We start from the raw sequence: 20,940 nt of genomic DNA on the forward strand, positions 1-20,940 counted from the left end.
ATACCAAATGGTATATTTGGTATATCGATATAGTACCACATTCAAAATATACCATAGACGGCGCAATATACCAGATTGTCAGCCAAAGCAACTAAGACCCCTAGTAAGTAGGAGTTTTTGCCATACAAAAGTATTTCTTTAATTACTTCCACAATTTTTTTCTGATCGCAACCAAATTTTCAGAGATCATAACTACTATAGTTATTACTGTATATACCAAAATTCTAGCTTTAAAATTACGCTTGTTATTCGATTTTTTTGATTTGCAGGGGCGGAAGTGGGCGTGGCAAAAATTTGAAACAAACTTGATCTGCGTGCAATCATAAAAAATGCTGTCGAAAAAGATTATAGCTCTATCTCTTATAGTCTCTGAGATCTAGGTGTTCATACGGACAGACGGACGGACGGATAGACGGACATGGCTATATCGTCTCGGCTGTTGACGCTGATCAAGAATATATATACTTTATAGGGTCGGAGATGCCTCATTCTACCTGTTACGTACATTTCCTGCCGGCACAAAGTTATAACACCCTTCTACCCTATGGGTAGCGGGTATAAAAAGAAATATCTTCGAATATATATATAAATGTTGCTTAGTAACATAGAGTAAAAACATATTTGATATAAAACATATTTAAGCAAGTGTAAGTAAATAAAAGAAAACTTTTTACTGAAAGAAAGCGTAATTTTAAAACAAGAGATCAAATTTTTTGAAAGCAATTGCATTTGGCAAAAGAAGTCCGCTGCAGTCGAGTCTTATCTTTGGTTGATAATCTGGTATTTTTATGTTGATATACCAAATATAGACATTAGTATAATTTTTGGTACATATTTTTCGGTATATTTTAAGAATACTACCGCATTATTTTGTTTCTATTAAAAATCATTACAGTATTTTTTGTAAGTTATGGTATATTTTGAATCTAATAGTATATCGATATACCAACCATACCTTTTTGGAGTATTTGTGTATATTTTCGGAATATTCGTTTTATTTAAAATTAGTTGACCGGTCGAACTTTTTTCTGCCCTTATGACATTAAATAAGCAGATTGTGTATTTTTTATTATTTCATTCATTATTATTTCTGTATTTTAGTACATAGGTTGCTCTTCACCTAAGCATCTTGTGATAGACGACATTTTGTGTTTTGTTATCAGGCACAAAAACAAACAACGCAGATGGTCTTCCGACCCGTGAACATGCCAAGTATAATTGATCATGGGTAAAACATAAATGTTCTAGATTTAAACTATAAACTTTTAAGGATTGACCTTTTCATTTGTTGGTGGTCATGGCAAATGCAAGACGTATCGGAAATTTAATTCTCTTAAATTCAAACGGCATATCGGTTGGGATTATCGGGATCCTCGGAATAAGAACTTCCTCACCTTTGAATTTTCCTATCATTATCGTAGCGTAAATTTCATTGTTCATCAATTATTAATGTGCGTCAAGATAGCTCCGCAACTTTAGCGTCACATATCGATAAAAAAATATCGGCTAAAAAAACTTTAAATTTTCATCTTTTTACGTGATATTTAAACTTAAATTAAAAAAGTTTAAATGCAAATCAATAAAAAATTAAATTATCTTTCTATTAAATCCATGTTCATGCAGTATTTATGCACTAAAATCGTGAATCAAAAATTGGGGTAGCAACATTTTTGCCAATATCTAGGCTTTGACGATTTGTCTTCCAAATCGGCTTATGTCAAGTTATAGAGTATTGTTATATAAATATACCCTCAAAAAATAATAAATTTATCCTAAGTCGTTTTTGAGAAATTTCAAGAAAAGTACGATAACCTCAGCTCCAGCCCCATACAATTTTTTTTTTGTTTAATTTTTATTTACAATCCGTCTTGAGACAATAAGTAAAGTTTATGACTAATATTTACATAATAGGAATATCAGATTTCCAGTGAAACCTGCTATTAAATATATCTTCTTGTTTACTTAAATTTACCTTTCAGGAAGATCAAGAATGTGAAATATTTTAAGTCTTCTATAAGTTGAGCCATTGTCTAAAAGACCTAGGGCTAAATTATTTACATGATTGTGAAGTCTGTCTGTATATTTCTCACTATATTTGTTTATCTCTTATTTTATAGTTGGAAATATTTTCATGGGTTACATAAGATGGAGCGTTAACAATTTGTCGCAATGTTTTTTATTGGTAGCGCCGAAGTATTTCAATATTTTGAATTGCTAGTTGTTCCCCAGAGCTGTATAGCGTATGTCCAAAAAGGCTTCAAAATGGATTTGTAGAGGAGAATTTTGTATTCCAAAGTAACCGCTGATTTTCTACTTAGTAACCAGGACATTTTCAGTGTTTATACCCGAGGTAGAAGGTATTATAACCGTGCCGGCAGGAAATGTATGTAACAGGTAGAAGGAGGCATCTCCGACCTATAAAGTATATACATTCTTGATCACGTCAACAGCCGAGACGATCTGGCCATGTCCGTCTGTGTGTCTGTCCGTCTGTAAGTCCGTCCGTATGAACACCTAGATCTCAGAGACTATAAGAGATAGAGCTATAATTTTTTTCGACAGCATTTGTTATGTTTGCACGCAGATCAAGTCTGTTTCAAATTTTTGCCACGCCCACATCCGCCCGTAAATAAAAAAAAACGAATAACAAGCGTAATTGTAAAGCGTAATTGTAAATACAATAATAAGTATAGTATTTATGATTCATGAAAATTTGGTTGCGATCAGATAAAAATTGTCGAAGTTATTAAAGAAATACTTTTGTATGGGCAAAAACGCCTACTTACTAGGGGTCTAATTTGGTTTGGCCGACAATCTGGTATATTTTGCCGTCTATGGTATATTTTGAATGCGGTACTATATCGATATACCAAATATACCATTTGGTATATTTTTAATGTTTTTAGTATATTTGGGTAAATTTTAATAATAATACCCAAAATATATTTTTTAGTATTTTTGTAGTATAATTGGTATGTTTTGAGAATAATACCGCAAAATATATTGCTTTTATGCAAAATGGGTAGCGGGTATCTCACAGTTGAACACACTCGACTGTAGCTTTCTTACTTGTTTTATTTTGAGTTGTTGACATTTCGCTTTTAAGTGGGGTTTCCATGTTAGTTTGCGGTCGAGGTGCATGCCAAGATACTTGACACAGGTATCTTCTGGAATTGCTGAGCCGTAAAGTGTGACATTTGGGCATCTTCCTGGTCTTAGTGCAAAAGTAATTTGGACAGACTTCAGGGAATTAATTTTATTTTCCAGCGAAGAAACCAGGCTTCAATCAGACTGAGCTCACTTTGCAAGAGTTGAGATCATACAAAATGAGCACAAATAATCAATGTTGTCGATTAATAACTTTTTATTGATTTTCTTGTCGGCCATAGCGCACATTATACTTTCGTAGATATAACTATAAGGAAGATATATAGCAATTTTGATTGAAATCCTTTAAGCTGTTTTAAAGAAAATTGACCTTTTCCTAACCCGCAAAAACAAGTTCATTTCGCAGGTGCATCAAATAACTGGTACCAGCGTGGAACCAGTCAGTGTAAAATAACACCATTTGGACTTTGGCGGGACTTCAAATACTTGCAGAAAATAACTAAATGAAACAACTATAACTATAATTTAAAATTACATTTAAATACTCTATTTACATATATATTGCTTTGTTATAATTATAATTAAAATAAATATACGCAATTTTATATTCCTATTTAAATCGTAATTTTGCAGTTTCTGTACTAGCTTCGCAGATGTTAAGCGTTTGCCATGCCAAATTGAAATTAATTTGTAATTTTCGCAATAATCACAAAAATTGAATTTTTCCAAAAACGGCTTAACCGATTTGAAATAAAACAAAAAGCAAAATATTCGTCTATTTGATTCGAATAGAATGAATAGCACGGCATGGCCGATAAGTTGGGGATATATATGGGTAATAAATATGATAAATAGGTATATGCATGAACGCCATTTTTTAAATTTGGCAACGTTTTGACTACTTTAGGTAACGCGCAAAAACTCAAAAATGTTTACTATTCTACTAAAATGTGATTTTCTCGAAAACGTATTACACGATTTGAATAAAACAAATTGCAAAGCATTCGAATTTTTTATGTTTATAAATATAGCAATGCGCGCCTTCTCTGACAAAGTCTAGGAGAGCGTAAAATCGAAAAATTTAGATGTTATTTTGAATTTTCTTGGAAACTATGATAATTTGCTGTGTACAATATATAGTGGGAAATGATACATATGTTAATTATCTATTTTTTAAAGTATTGAGCAATTATGTACATACAATATGTTGAAAAATCTGCAAAATAAATATTCGACGCTAACTTTGTATAGCTTGCAGATGTTAAGCGTCGCATGCAAATTCAATTGATTTGTAATTTTTGTAAAATAATCACAAAAATTGAATTTCTCGAAAACGTTTTTAATTGACTTCAATACGAAAACGACGAAATTCGCTCGTGCTCATCGTTCTACATTGGCAATGTTGCCAGGTTAGCTTATTATAAGCTAGTTCTAGCATATTTGAAAATGGAAAAGCTTGTAAAATTTACATCTAGCTTATAGCTTGAGAAGTTCGAAGCCACCCTGGTGGAACCCAGATCTCTCATCGCTACGCGGGAGCTTACTAGCATGTTTCAACTTGCTAAGAAGGCGGATAACGAATATGTCTGGGACGAGTATAGGTCTCTCCTGAAGTCGTACAAGAAGATGATCCGATCATCCAAAAGGTCTTCATGGAGAACCTTTTGCTCGGACCTGGATAACATCAAAGACCTCCAGATGAGGAAGCTGCTGTCCAAGCAGCCCTTCAGTCCTAGTCTGCTCAAGTCGGGCGACGGAGCGTGGACGGAGAGCAGTGCTGAAACTCTTGAAGCACTGCTCTCAACTCATTTCCCGGGATGTATTGGAATAGAGAACAGTGACTGGCAGCTCTTTCCTAGTCTCCCAGTTATGAGACCCCCAGCCGGTCTAATTACAGATAACAAAATAATTTGGGCTATCGACTCCTTTGCGAAGGTCAGGTCGCCCGGTCTCGATGACTTTCGCCAGCAATGCTGCAAGCCAGCAAGCCACGATTGTTCCGTGGCTATCGGGTATCTATTCGGCGTGCCTCGCATGGGGTCATATCCCCACTCTTTTGGAGGACCTCGAAAGTCATTTCCTGCCCAAGGCGGGCAAATGTAGTCATGTGGTCCCAAATGACTTCCGGCCTATCAGCCTAACCTCTTTCCTGCTAAAAAACATTGGAAAAAAGCTACTTGATTTGCACATCAGGAAGCAACACAATGCATCTGTTGTCCCCAAATCAGCATGCGTACACAAAGGGCAAGTCCATTGAGACTGCTCTCCATGCTCTAGTAGCCTCCATCGAAAAAGCAGAACACTATAAAGAATATGCCTTGGGTGCATTTCTTGACATTTCAGGCGCCTTCAATAACGTCACCACTGATGCTATTATGAAGGCCTTACCTCAGTTAACACGGCACCAGCGATCCACAGGTGGGTCAACCGCCTTCTTTGTGACAGGCGGGTGGTGGCTACGTGGGCGATGCGGCCATTACAAAGGTAGTGCGAGGTGGCACTCCCCAGGGTGGGGTTCTCTCGCCTCTCCTTTGGAATTTGGTCGTAAATAGCCTACTTCTAAAATTTACTAGACGGGCCCCCAAGTTAATTGCCTATGCTGACGACATAAGCATTTTGATAACTGGGAAATGCCCAACCACCCTTAGTTCCGTAATGGAACTTACTTTTGCGGGATGTTAAAGCATGGGCCGAATAAGCCGGGCTCAGCATTAACGCGGACAAAACGGACCTTATCCTCTTCACGAAGAGGTATAAGGTACCTGCGTGTCCCCCCCAAAAATAGGCTGCACTACGCTAAAGCCGAGCCTAGCAGTAAAATACCTAGGTGTGGTCCTGGACAGCAAACTGACATGGAAGCTCAATGTGTTTAGAAAGGGTGAAGAAGGCCACGGAGCCTTGTACATGGCGAAAAAGATGCTTAGTTGCACTTGGGGCCTCTCTCCTAATCTAATGCGGTGGATATACATCTCAGTTGTTCGCCCTATCCTCACCTACGGTGTTCTAGTGTGGTGGCAGGCCACTGAAAAAGGACGTACCTATCCATCATGGAAAGGACACAGCGTCAAGCGCTACTGTGTATCACAGGCGCTCTCAGGTCGACGCCAACTAAAGCCCTCGAGGTAATAGCTGGTGTCGAACCATTAAACCTATACGCGCAATCCATAGCCGCAAAATCGTCCCTACGGATTGCCGCAACTGGCAATCTGGGTCTGCTAGGCTATGGTCACAGCGCCATTGGTAGGGAGATTAGTAGAGACTTGGACTATACTATCCCCCTTACCAGTACTGACCATATTAACACAATATTCCTGGAACCGGAGTGCTGGCGGGAAGGGTTACGCATTCCGAAGCCCTCAACCTCTTCACCGACGGGTCGAAGATGGATGATGGTGTCGGAGCGGCCGTATACTGCCCAGACCGGTCTCCCAAAATCCTATAAACTCCCCAGACCATTGCAGCATCTTCCAGGCGGAAGTTTTTGCCATTGGCAAGGCTGCCCGAATTGGGCTCGGGTTTACAGCGTAATCACACCTCTATTAACATCTTGTTGACAGCCAGGCTGCATAAGATCAATGCACTCTGATGTGGTCAAGTCCAAAGTTGTCCTGGACAGCAGAAGAGCAATAGAGTCGCTGAACGCATCTGCGGTCGTGCGTATCTATTGGATCCCAAGCCACCAGGGCATCGATGGCAACGAGATCGCAGACATTCTCGCCAAAGAGGGAGTGGGGCTCGATGTCGGTAACATGTGCAATGTTCCGATATCCCTGCGAACTCTAGGCAGTGAAATTGAGGTACGCTCTAGACTTCAGTGGGACGCGAGCTGGCGTAATGCCAACTCGTGCAAAACTGCAAGGCTGATGTGTGCCTCTACTAACAAAAACTTAACCAAATTCGTCATGCAGCTTTCAAGGAAAGACTGCAGGCTAATGCTAGGCATTTTAAACTGGTCACTGTCCTTCAGCCGTCCATGCTGTAAAGCTGGGCATCACGAACAGTGATCAGTGCAGGAAATGCAACGAACCCGGGGTTAAGGAAACACTTGAGCATCTTCTCTGTAGATGCCCAGCGTTATCCCGACTCCGGTTGAAATACCTTAATTCGCCGTGCTACAACGATCTTCGGCACGTCTCACGGCTACCTCCTAGGATGCTGCTGGCTTTTGCGCGATTACTGCGCATACTGCGCGATTTCTGAGACGTAGATAAGCTACCGGTACAGCTACGGACCTCCTCTGGTCTATGCTTTGCCCCGTACAGGGGCAGCCCGGTCCTACCTAAACCTAAACCTATAGCTTGAAATATAGCTTATTTTAAAATTCATCTAGCATATTCCAGCTTTACATGTTTTTGTGACATCAAGGTTTGTTTTGTAGAAAATATTCTTTATGGCATGAAAATATCGGAGCTTGTTCTTTTTTTTGCCGTTAGTTATGTGCATTTCATATATGATCGTCAATTTATTTCTTATTAATAGTGTCATCGACGATATCATAATCGTTTGGAGTTGTGAAATTAAAATAAAGCGTTTGTTAAATGCCAAAATAGATATATATACAGTGGCGACCAAAATTGAGTGCATGTTCACGACTCAGACTTTCGTCACCCACGTAAGATAATCCAAAAATTTGTTTGTTTTATTTTGATCACTTTATTCTTAATAAATTCTAAACAAAAACAGTAAATGATGTAAATAAATTCGAGGAGAATTAAAGTAAAAACGAAAAAAAAACCCGCATAAACTCAATTTTGCACGCTTGAAAAGTTTTAATTATTAAAATAATATTAATATTTTGTCCAAAGCCCTTTATTTGAGATGACTTCCTGTACACGTCAGGTATGCTCTCTACCAAAATTTTCAATTATGTCTTTGGGAATACGTCTCCATTCAGCTTTTAACAAGATCCCAAAGGTTGCCCATGTTTGATGGAGCTGCTTCGTATTGCCGAGCCGTCTTTTCACGATTGACCAAAGATTTTCAATCGGATTGAGGTCGGGACTTTGTGCTGGCAATTCCATTAATTTAAAGGTTGCTTTTCAATGCATTTCTTAACAATTTTGGTAGTGCGATGGGGGGTGACTGCTATTGAGCAAACGTAAATTGATACTGGAGAGGCAAATGCCGACGGCATTTGCAGATCTAGCGCCGAGCCCTTGCAAAGCTCGGCTCTGCGGTGGAAAGTTGTTGGAGAGAGAGAAGTTGAGTGCACTGGATCTTGAGTGCTTTCTTACGCATGAGCGCATTGCGGTGAGCGCAAAACATCGAATGCTTTTTGGTTGGCGAATGGATAGTGTGCCACTCACCTACAATCCGCTCGCATCAACATTCTCCCCCCTTGCAATATTGGGATTGCAAGATATCAAACTTGGGAGGATACCCGGCAGGACAATATCAGGATAGATAGAGTGGGTGATGTCTTGGAGCGCAACGACGCCGTGCAGACTCCTTCAGCGCGCCATGCGAGTGATGGAGAGGACAAGGCCCTGGCATCGACGCGCTGATGCGGCTTACTGGACAACACGGATCCAAAGCACTCGGCCTGGTGCGTGGGCCTGCGAGGTTGTGCCGGGAGGCACGGAACCCCGCGCGGAGTGACCGGTGCCATAGGTGCAGAGGAAGAACTCGTGTCCGTCCGGGATCGTTGAGCTGAAAGAGGTTTCGAGTGGGGTCATGTCCACAGGACCCAATGGCGAAGGTTCGTTCGATGGAAAGTCGAGCCGAAGGTGTCGAAACAGATTTTGAATTGGGCCTAACAAAGGCTTGCGTTTAGAGGATCGTTCGACAGTCGAACCGAAGAAGGATCAGAGTGGGGTCCCGTCACAGGACCATTCGAAGCTGAAATAGATGTAGAGGAGGGTCCTGTCAACAGGACATTCTTAGGGGTTCGTTGACGGACAGTCACAGGACCGATCGTAGAAGTTCGATTGACGACACTCGAGTCGAAAAGGACGAGATGGACTTAGAGAATGGATCCCGACACTGGGCCGGTCAGGATTCAACCGAAAATGGTCTCTTAACCAATGAGGGTCCCACAAACGGTTCGGACGAGAGCCGCCGAGAAGAACGGATGGAGGATTCCGCGCCTAAAAGCACGTCTATCTGCGAACTCTCATAGAACTTGGGGTCGCCAGCGAGATGCTTAGGCAGATTGTCGACGATGGTTTGTTGGACAGAGCATGAGTGCAGTTTCCCTGCTAATTGAGGAAGGACGAAAGCTGACGCCTCAATGTGCAGAATTGGTCGCAACGGGGAGCCAATTAGGAATTGGCAATGCTTCGGGCTGGGCTGCTACAACTTGAATCAGCCCAGAGACGTGGGCTTGACGGATGTGTATGGCATCCTCAGCGCTTGAAACATCGTTCAGAAATGAAGGTGGCCTCTGATCCAGAATCATTCAGAGCCCGTTGCTGTGTGCCGAACGCCGTGAATGGCAAATGTGTACAACAGCTGTACTCAGCAGAACATGTTGTTTGTTAACTGCCAGGAAGATTGCACATTAGCTGACTGGGAAGGAGTGGACTGTATACTAGGAGTGGGATTAGTGACTGTCGGCGTCGGGTTGACTCGATGCAAGAGTGTATGATGACGACCCTTGCCACGTAAAACAGCTGTGCGCACTCGGCCAGTACATGGGCCTCGGTGCGAAACAATTTAAGCACAGCTCTGTGCTTGAATGGTTGACACCTTTCATTGACACCCACTAAAGAAAATCGAGGGCAAATCGAATCGGATGGTCCTGGAATCAGAATTGCAGGTCGGGTCAGGGTCAACTTGGGGAGTCTCGAAGAACACAAGAAAACCAGAATGCAATCCCAATTCTCTGTGTTGATTTTCGAGTGCTCTAAAGCTGTCAGGCACCCTTGAATGGTGCTCTGCAACTCCTGAATAGCTGCACCCGACTCTTGCCCAATGGCGGGCAAATTGAACAAAATTCTCAGCTGACTGTTTACGAGCAACCGTTTGTTCTCGAAACGCTTAGTCAAGCTGGACCACGCCGACTGAAACCCTTCATTGGTCAAAGGAGACTTCGACACAATGGGCTTCACCGCTGGTCTTGGAGTTGAGATAGAAAAGTTTCTCAACTTCCGACAGTCTTGGGTTCTGGATGTAGAGAGCCGTGAATAAATCCCGGAAGGTGGGCCAGCGAGTGTAATCGCCTCCGAAAACTTCGGTGTCGCACGGAGGTAATCGACACCCTGTGGGCATGTATTGCACGGCTTGTGGTTGTACGGGTGTACGGGGGGTGAGCGCCTGGGATGCGTTGGCTATTTGCTCACCTAACTGAGCTGCACACTGCTCGTAGACAGCATAGCAGTACTCGTATTTGGCCTGAACAATAGGGAGCTCTTCTGTGGTCATCTCCTCAGACATGACGCAAGAGCAAGCCTCATACTCCTTGTCGACATTTTCACATAAGGAACGCATCTGGTCCCTTCGGACTTGGCACGTATACAGGGACGGGCTATCAGCCGAAGGATTGTTGACTCGCGGCGCAAAGTGACTGATACGATCAGTCGCGGCGATGAATTTCGTCAACGCTGTGTCTACTCTGTTTAGTGCCATCCTTCCCTGAGAGCGAGTGATAATTAGGAAGCGATGGATCGGGACGGAAGGAACCTTGGTCTTAGGATCGGACGAAGGCTGTGTGACCAAGATCAGCGGCTTGGATTTGACTGCAAGCCTGGTGCCAGAAGCGGGCGAAACGCTAGCGGACCGTGCGGGGACCTCCCTTTTCGATTGCGAATACATCGGCGAAGTGCTGGATGCACGAAGAGCCGACTCCTTCCTGGATTTAGGTAAAGGGGGGCTGATAGAAGTTCTAGCGGCGCTAGTAGAGGGCACGGACATTCGAGTCTTACTTTTATGAACTGCTACGCAAAGAGGACGAAAACTAACTGGGCGCTCTTACAGTCCGACAAGGATACGGACTGTATACTGATTTTTCTCAGAACCGAAAAAACAAGAAAATATACCAAAAAATACCAAGTAGAAATTGATTTTTATGCCTGAAATCGAGCCAGATAGTGAAAAGGATACGGAAAGAGAAACAAACAATAAAAAAAACCAAAAAATACTGAAAAAATATCAAAGGCAGTGCTGCGGTATTTTACACACCGATGGGTACGGATTGTAGCGGACACAGACGACGAAAGCAAAAGGACGGGGCGGGGGGGGGGAATTTCCCGCAACAATCAAAAGAGGTTCGTCGAAAAAAGCAAAAACAAACAAAAGAGTGAAGCAATTGCCCAAAAAAATACCAAAAAACAAGATGCTGAAAAAAAAAAACAAAAAGTAGGTAAATGTATGGGTATTTAAATGACAATTGTTTCGATTGCTGTTGGATTGGAAAAACAAATAAAAATAAATTATATTATGTGTGTATGGATGTATGATAATGTGTGTGTGTTTTTTTATTCGTAGTATAGTTTAGAAAAGGTTTACAAAGTGGAGTTAAAGAAAATTATACCTGGAGAAAAGGAAGAAAACAGAGTTAGCGGAGCCTGGCTCTTGTGGGACGGCCGCGAAGCAATGCTTCACAAGGGCATCGGCGCCACTTACTCCCTCGTTCTTTGTCTGGCCTTCTCGGCCCTCCTTTGCTCTTGCATGACCGCTGCCACAAATTGGCTGATCAGTGTCCAGTTAGTGGACGATACCAGCATCAGCGGAACCAACGTCGACACAGTTAATCTTTCACCAATTGCATCTGCCAGCTCTTGTCTTAGGGTTGCGTATCTACCGCACTGAAAAATTACGTGCTCGGCATCCTCCACCGCAGTCGGGAAACAGGCGGGGCACTCTTCGGTTGTGTCATGTCCGAACCGGAGCAAGTAGCTCCTGAAGCAGCCGTGGCCACTGATGACCTGGGTCAAGTAAAAGTTCAACAGGCCGTGACTCCTTGTCGTGCATTCCTTAATGAGAGGGATAAGCCGGTGAGTCCACCGCCCTTTGGACGTCTCGTTCCACCGGGTCTGCCACCTTTCGAGGCATTCCCTGTGTGCTCTTTCATAGGTTATGACTCTGATGGCGCTCAGCCGGAAGGTTGACGCCAAGCCGCCGATGTACGAGCTTTTGAAAACGGCGTCTGCCCAGATAGGAGCAGCATAGAGGGCTATGGACCTTGTCACGTTTGAAATTAGTACTCGACGACACTGTTTGGGGCCCCTGGTGTTGGGCATCCGGCGAGATAACGCCCTGTTGGTGACAGCAGCCTTGCGGCCAACCTCCTGCAGGTGTTCTCGAAAACTCAGCCTCGAGTCGATCGTCACTCCCAGGTACTTGAGTGTTCGCTTGGAGGTAATATGGGCGGCTCCGACCTTGACTACCGCCGATTCAACCTTCTTCCTGCTACTGATCAGCACTGCTTCCGTTTTATGGGGAGCCAACGGAGAGCAGCCAAGTCCCAATGCAATTGATAGCTCGGTTGCAATTTGTTTCGGCGACCTCCAGCTCCTTAGCGACCACAAGTAGCGCAATGTCGTCGGCGAAACCAATTAGGCTTGCTCCTGTCGGCAGGTCCAGTCGAAGGATTCCGTCATACATCGCGTTCCACAATAGCGGGCCAAGCACAGACCCCTGAGGTACGCCTCCAGTCACGATGTACTTTTCCGTTCGAGCGCTGGTATCATATTTGAGTACTCTTGACGAGAAGTAACTCCTGATGATCTTTAACAACTGCCGTGGGACTTCGAATGAATCTAGCGCCCGTAAGATGCAGTTCCAGCGGGCCGAGTTGAAGGCATTTCTGATGTCGAATGTCACAATCAGACAGTACTTCTTCTGGCCCCCTTTCCAGCGAGTGCCAGCAATTGCATTGGAAGCAATACCAACTATCTTCTCGATAGCGTCGACTGTCGACCTGGCCTTCCGGAATCCATATTGGTTGGGGGAAAGGTTTCCGTTCGCCAAAATAGCTTCCTCAAAACGAGTGCAAATCACCTTCTCCAGCAGTTTCCCCGCCACGTCGATGAGGCAGATAGGCCTGAACGAGAATGTATTGCCAGGCAGTTTCCCGGGCTTCGGAATTAGGACCAGCTTTTGTGTTTTTCTCCTATCCGGGACTACGGCTTCTTCCAGGCACTTATTCAGCATTGATGAAAAAGCTTCTGGATGAAGGGAGCAGGCGAGCATTAGTGCCCTTGCGGGAATGCCATCCGGACCTGGAGCCCCAGTTTGCTTCATGCTTCTAACGCATTTTAACACCTCCTCGCTGGTGACCAACTTCAGCGGCAAACCGTCGTTGGATGCTGTATCTGGCAGCCATGCCTTATCTTCCTCCACGCTGGGAAACAACTCCGTGGCAATCCCACGCAATAGATCATCCGGTGGTGGTGGCGATTTTCGTGTCCCAATTCTCCGTGTGACGATTTGGTATGCCTTGCCCCATGGGGCGTCATCCAGTGTGTCACACAGGGCCAGGAAACACCGTTTTTTACTCTCCTTGATCGAATTTTTCAGAGTTTTTAAAGAGTGTTTGCCAATCTAGGAAAGAGGGTCTTCCCCGCGCTCTCTGATAGCGCCTCCTCGCGTGGTTGCAGACACATCTTGCAGCGGCAATGGTCTCGTTCCACCAGTAAACTGGCGTGGGGCGTAGCAAGGGGTTTGCTCGACTCGGCATGGAGCCTACGCAAGCTGCCTCTAGCCTTTCCATGACAGTTTCAACCATCTGCTCTGCGCTGCCTGAAACCTCCAGTTCTCTCAGCGAGCTTGCAAAGCGCTCGACGTTTAGCTTGCTGGCTGAGAAAGTCCTCCAACGAGGTGCGGCAGGGATGCACCTGTGGCTCCGAGCTCCAATTTTGCAAAAAATGGCCATATGGTCGCTCCCTGTATAGGGGTCACTGATTCCCCACTCCGCTGAATGAGCGAGCGAACTGTTGCAAAATGTTAAGTCAAGAATTGAGCCGGTACCGGCCCTGCTGTATGTCCATTTCGAGCCTTGATTGAGAAGAGTTAGGTCCAGTGAAGCAAAGGCTTCGACCACCAATCGCCCTCTTTGGTTGGTGACCATTAGGGCGGGTCAATTTTTTTTCGCAAAAATCGTCCCCAATAATCGGAATCTACGAAGAATTCTAAGAAAATTTCACCATGAAACCATGTGTCTAAAATGAATTCCTAGTCCGCGCCGTGAAGCTTAAAGATTGCACTATGAGGTACATAAGGTATTTCGAGGTATTTAAGACATTTTAATGTATTTAAAAAAAAAATACGCATTTTCCAATTATGTTGGAGTCAATTCTGATTCATTTTTTTACAACAAATTTTATAATTTTTTTTTTAAATTTATGTAATTTATAATTTTTTTTTTATTCAACAAAAAAAACCAACTAGCCATGTACTGAGCCTCATATAAGAAAGTAGGAGCAATGCGTACGTGACTTTTTAACGAAGTAAGGTATCGGTCTGAAAATTGAAATATATATTCAAAGGCATTTTAAGCAACTAAATAAAAGTGGGCGTGGCATGATAAAAGGCGGAATTTAATTTTATTTTTTATTATAAAGTTTATTTGCTTGCAAAGAAATAAATTATTACATTAAAAAGCTTTACGTGCAAAATTGTGTTTATGCGGGTTTTTTTCGTTTTTACTGTAATTCTCCTCGAATTTATCTGTGTCATGATTGTTTTTGCTTAAAATTTATTAAGAATTAAATAATCAAAATAAAACAAAAAAATTTTTTGGATTACCTTGTGTGGTTATGATTTTGTGGGTGACGAAAGTCTGAGTTCTGAACATGCACTCAATTTTGCTCGCCACTGTATAATGTAATATATGTAAAATCAATAATAGTAAATATCTTGGAGTAAAGATATTTAAGAAAGCAATTGGAAAATATGGAAAACGCTCGTCCGGAAAATATGAGTGAATTTCCAAATCTTATATTTGGTCACGATACGAAAAAGAATGTAGAACGCCAGACGACCGTGGGGAAAGAGAGAGTAAAGAAAGGAGAAATGATTTAAAACTTATCTGCGATATGATTGCTGGAGAAGCAAACGATGATGAGCAGATCCGGCTCGAAGGACCAAATGTTGTGGTGGCGCAGATAGTTTCCAGATTTCCCTTTTCCCGTAAAAGAATTAAAAACACTCGCGTTTTCTTTTCTATACATACATATATTTAAACTTTCGGGTTATTAGTTACAAAACGCACAGAGAGAGGGGGTTATTGGGGGTGACCGCTATTGAACAAACGTAGATCGATACTGGAGAGGCAAAATGCCGACGGCATTTTGCAGATCTAGCGCCGAGCCTTTGCAAAGCTCGGCTCTGCGGTGGAGAGTTGTGGGAGAGAGAGAAGTTGAGTGCACTGGATCTTGAGTGCTTTCTTACGCGTGAGCGCATTGCGGGTGAGCGAAAAACATCGAGTGCTTTTTGGTCGGCGGAACGGATAGTGTGCCACTCACCTACAATGCGCTCGCATCAACAGTCTAAGATTTGCAGAAAGCACCCTTTGGTGTTAGAAGCTTGTTCCTCCTCATTTCCGACATTATTATTCGAGCATCCTTCAATAATTTCTTGCGACCTGCGACTTGCGATTTGGGAGTCACATTCCGTCTCTTCTGAACAGCGATTGGCTTATACCAAGCCTCTTGATGTACAACCATTCTCGGTCAGGCTAACTACATTATTTTCAATATCTTCAGATAATTTTCGCATTTTTATGCTAGCAAATTTTCAACAGTTGATTTATAATTACAACCTAATTCAATAACACTTTGCTTAGTTCGAAGCACGTTTTAATCTGTGCTACGAACATCAAGAATAATGGAAAATCAAAAATAACGATGAATCTTGCCGATTTGCGCTGATAAGAGAAGTAAGAAAGCGAAAATGGGTGGAAAAGTGCCTACGTGCAAAATTAAGTTTATCCGGTTTTTTTTTTGTTTTTAACGTAATTCTCCTCGAATTTATTTGTATCGTGATTGTCTTTGCTTACAATTTATTAAGAATTCAATAATCAAAATAAAACAAAAAAAATGTTGGATTATCTTATGTGGTTATGATTTTGTGGGTGACGAAAGCCTGAGTCGTGAACATGCAATCAATTTTGCTCGCCACTGCACATATGCATGTATGTACATATAAACAAATTTTTCGCAGCATCGAAAAAGCATATTTTAGCAATAGGCAGTAATAAGACATTTAATAAGATTTTTGTTCACACATACAAAAAACTATTATAAATCCATAACCTTTGATTTGGTGTTTTTATGTCCGCTACCCATAGGGTAGAAGGCGTGCCGCACCACAATGCGGCTCAATAAATATAATAATAATATATACCAGAGCATTTTCACTCATTTACTCGAAAATATACGGTCTCTCAGATAGAACCAGCTGTCCCGAGTTAACAGCGCATGAGCAACGTCCGCAGAGCCAATCGAGTTAACAGCGCATGTGCAAATTTAGGAGGAAGGAAAACAAACAAAGCGAGTTAGAAGAGCCAAGACCTTGACCTAAATAAAAGCGAGAGTAAGAGGACAAACTCTCTCTCGTCGTTAGAATCCAGTGGTGCGCAGAACTTTGCTCGCGAGTCGCGAGTGTCAAGAAAAAGTTAAGTTTTCTTTTTAAAAACTATAAGTGCAAATAAGGACCACGAGTTTCCCCGCGCAGCCAAAGCATTCTCTGCCGGTACGTTCAAGCTTGATGTTTGATACTTGTTTCATACATTTATTCCTCCCACACTGTCTCACTTAATGCAATTGGATGCTGTATTTCGATATCTTGCTACTGGGTGTTATCAGTTTTCAATCGCTAAGGACCATTACATAAACATAGGACGAAACACATTGTAACGGCGCCTACAGCAACATATATTGAATTCGGCCTAAAAGTTTGCTAAGTTTAAGCCAAGGTTGATGTTGTTGCAAGTAGCTCCTAAAAGTATGCACTTGTTAGTCTGTCGAATTAGCTTAAGCTGCTGTTAAGCTGAGCTTAAAGCAGCGTTGTAAGCAGCTGATAAGGCGAGCAGTGCTGTAAAACTGCTGATAAGCTTAAAGTGCATCGGTTGCACTGGAAAGCTCAGCTTTGACATCTGCGCCAGCTGCATCAGCTTGAGCGCGGCCAACTTAGCGAAAGCCGGTTCCGGTTTGGTCATTTTTCTAATGACCGGCTGCGTACATAGACGCATAATTGTAGAAGATATAAATCGGAAGGCATCAAGAGCTATTGGGGAGTTTTTTATTGTCATTGCTATTATTTGGTAAGAGAAAAGTTTTATCGTGTCATAGGAGGACTCCGTTTAATTAAAGTTTTGTTCGCAGGATTGTTTTTGTTGCCTTCAAGGCCTTGTTCCTTGCTTCGCAGCAGACAGCCAGTTTGCTTCGACCAAGTGACGCAGCTTGTCCAGCGGAGCATCCCTGCAGGCCCTCTCGGCCAGCGGAGCACCCCTGCAGGCCCTCTCGGCCAGCGGAGCACCCCTGCACCGGCCCTCTCGGCCAGCGGAGCGCCTCTACCGGCCACCGCCTATCCAACGAAGCGCCTTTAGGCGCCAACTTTAACTCTCTGCCAGCGTCAGCAATTTGTTTTTGTGAAAACATTAATCTTCTCTAATCATCAATTAAAAGTGTTGTGAAGAACAAAACAAAAGTGATTTAAATTAAATCATTCAATATATATAAAACAAAACAAACAAAAAATGCAAATAGCAAGTTATATAAAAATGTTTGGAAAAGTGTAGCGCTTTCGCACGAAACAAATTAAAATTTACAAAATTCGAAAGCAAAGTTAAAATTTGAATAAATAATAAATAAATAATAATAATGAAGTGCAGTTTCGTTAAAAAAAAAACAAATAAGATAAAAATGTGAAAGGTGCACTACGAAACAAGAAAATTAAAACTACATCTAGCGCTTATGTTTGAATACTGATTGAAACAATCCATTAAACCGATTAAAAAGCGAAGCGCCAACACATATTAAAATTAAAAATAATAAACACAATCGCAATTATGAAAGATTAAAACAAATTGTAAAAGTGCGATTAGGAAAAATAATGAAATTGTAAAAAGAAAATATTTAAACAAGAGTGTTAGAAAATTGTAAAGAATAGAATGAAAAGAAATGAATAGTTATTCAAAAGCGAATCGTAAATTAGAACAAGAATTTAAAAGTCATGTGGAAAAATGAACACCCATTAAAAGAAATATTTGTTTAAATTAATTTATAATTGGTTATGAAAAGAATTAGTAATATTTAAATGAAAATGTGCGAATGTGTTTAATGTGTAGAGAAAAATATTCTTTTATAAAACACGTCGTTTAGCCCGTTTCAGCACTTCGCCGGAGATCGATCACCGCCGCAGGAGTTCTGGGTAAGTTTGTTAAACAATAATGAAAATGTACGCCTGGTACAAACATTTATGTTCTCACACATTTTGCACATGAAAATTAACGCAACTAAATGAACCTAAAGAAATGTTAAATAGAATAAATGGAAATTCATAAAAGTTGCTCAAAAAAATTAATTCGTAATAAATAAAAGAAAAAAAAAAATGAAAACAAAAGAATGAATTACAGCCGTTGTCAACAAAACAGAATTTAAAAATAAATAAATTATACAATTATTATTTTTTACAAAAATTATTAAGCAAAAACAATTAAGCAGAACAAATACGGCACAAATATTTAAAAATTTTCTAATACAAACGCAAAGAAAAAAAATTAAGGCTTAGAATTTATATTAAATTGTTATATTATATTATTCTTATTATTGTCAACATTGCTTTATACTCAAATCTTATAATGTTTTATCTCTTTTATATTTGTTCCTTTAATTAAAACAATTTAATCATGGAATAATTTCTCTTTCAATTAGCCAAACCGGGCCGTAGGCTCCACCGTCGTAGGGCACACAAGGGATCACCAGAGCCAGGCTCTGACGCTTGTGATCATAGGATGGGTGGGGATCCTTGTCACGCAACACCAGTGACAAGATGATAACTTAAATCTCGTACTCTATCTTCTTCTCTCTCTCTCTCCCTCTCTCTCGTTTTTTGTTTTGTTTTCTTTCACTCTCTGCAGAGGCAAACGATAGCAACTTTGGTTTTTTTATTTCTCTTCCGGTTAGTGTTCTAGCTTTTCTCTATGTCGCAGCACGCTCAATTCTAATCTTCTTAATAATAGTGCGCAGCGAAAAGGATAGATTTGTGGAAGCAAGACCACCACCCCCAAAGCCGACGAGCTAGAGCCGGATACTAAAGCGTGCCCTCACCCACAGATCGTCCGTCCGTCCTTGCGGCGTATATCGTTGCACGTTACAACATTTGGAAAAATTCTGCACATATTTATTCCTTTGGACAGGCTTCTATGTCAGGATATAATTTCCCTTCAGATGTCTAGCCAGCAAATACAGAAATCTTGCGAATACTTCTTTAGGAAATATCAACTGCCAAGTCGCCTGAATAATGAAACCTGTAAAAATGCCTGTTTTTTTTTTTATCAGAAAGGGTTACAACAGCATGAACGCCATGGCTGTAAATAGATTACTAATTGGTGATAGTTACGTTGAGATTTTACTTTTACCTACAGGTTTGCAACTATAATATGGAGATCATCGCCATTGATGTTATGCACCCCGGATCCTGTCATGATTCTTTTATTTGGAATCATTCCAGTGCCAGGGAATATTTGTCCAGATTTTTGGCAGATTCTCCCTCCCTAACTCCCTACAGGAGCGCAGAAATCGGGACGCATCAGCATAGATTTAATTTAAGACATGCTGGAGCCAGAAACATTATCGAACGAACAATTGGAGTGCATAAAAGCCGTTTCCGTTGTTTATAAGGATGCTTAAGTTATCAGCCCATTTTTTGTTGCCAAATTATAAACGTATGCTGTGCTGTGCACAACATATGTATATGGAAGACGCAATTTGTCAATAAGCGATAACTTTCAATTGGAGGATACTCAACAGGCTACGAATTGAAATGACATCTGTACGCGACGAAATTGCTCTATCTCTGCCAGTATAGGGCACGATTTGGATTATCTCCATTACATGCGTATATTCGTTTCTTTGAATATTTTCTTCACGTTTTATAAAACTTTAAATCAGTCAATGGCAAATAAAAAGAACTATTTCAGAGACGGAAACAAAATATTCAGCCCGAATTTCGTGAAAAATGAGTCTTATTGTCGATAAACCAAGAAAAAGTGGCAGTGGAAATTCAAATTATGGCAACACTGCAAGAATATTTTTTAATAATTCGCATTTATCGGCAGAAATAAGTGGCATTGAACAACATTTATATGAAAACAACAACATAACTGCAAGCCTTGTCGTCTGGATATAAAATCAATATAGAAAAGATTCAAAAATTAGCACTGGATACTGCAAAAGAATTAACATCAAAGTATCCCTGGTATTATTTGCCTGCTTTAGTTCATAAAATACTAATTCAATACGCATTAGTTTCAATTAGAGAGCTCTCAGAAGAAGCTGTGGAGTCGAGGAACAAGGACGTTAAATAGTATCGACTCAATCATACACGTAAAACCTCACGTTAATAAGACCTTATAAATCGGTTGTTATTAACTTCAGATCCGGCCATAACCGGGCAGCGAAATTTACCCTTCAAATGTAAAACGATTCTTTCAAAAAATGTTTTTGATAATGTATTAAACAAAGCGCTATATATTTAAATAACCTATTTTTTTTTTACTTTTTATATTGATAATAACATTAAAATAAAATATATTTTCTTAATTAGGAAATTCCGTAGCCTGAAAGTATGCAATTGAATTTAAGTTTTAAAATGTTATTTTGTAATATTTTAGGGCTTTAACGTATAGTTTTTGCTCTTGTTTAATAATTTTCTTCTTTCTAGCAGTAC

The 20,940-nt window shown here is 41.1% G+C and overlaps 1 pseudogene; it reads left to right on the forward strand.

The window, feature by feature from the left end:
• Positions 1 to 18,306: 18,306 nt before the first annotated feature.
• On the forward strand, positions 18,307 to 20,033 carry LOC117577278 (putative nuclease HARBI1; annotated as a pseudogene).
• The last annotated feature ends 907 nt before the right edge of the window (positions 20,034 to 20,940 follow it).

This window comes from Drosophila albomicans, unplaced genomic scaffold, assembly GCF_009650485.2.
Source record: "Drosophila albomicans strain 15112-1751.03 unplaced genomic scaffold, ASM965048v2 utg000057l_pilon, whole genome shotgun sequence".
Taxonomy (NCBI): Eukaryota; Metazoa; Arthropoda; class Insecta; order Diptera; family Drosophilidae; genus Drosophila; species Drosophila albomicans.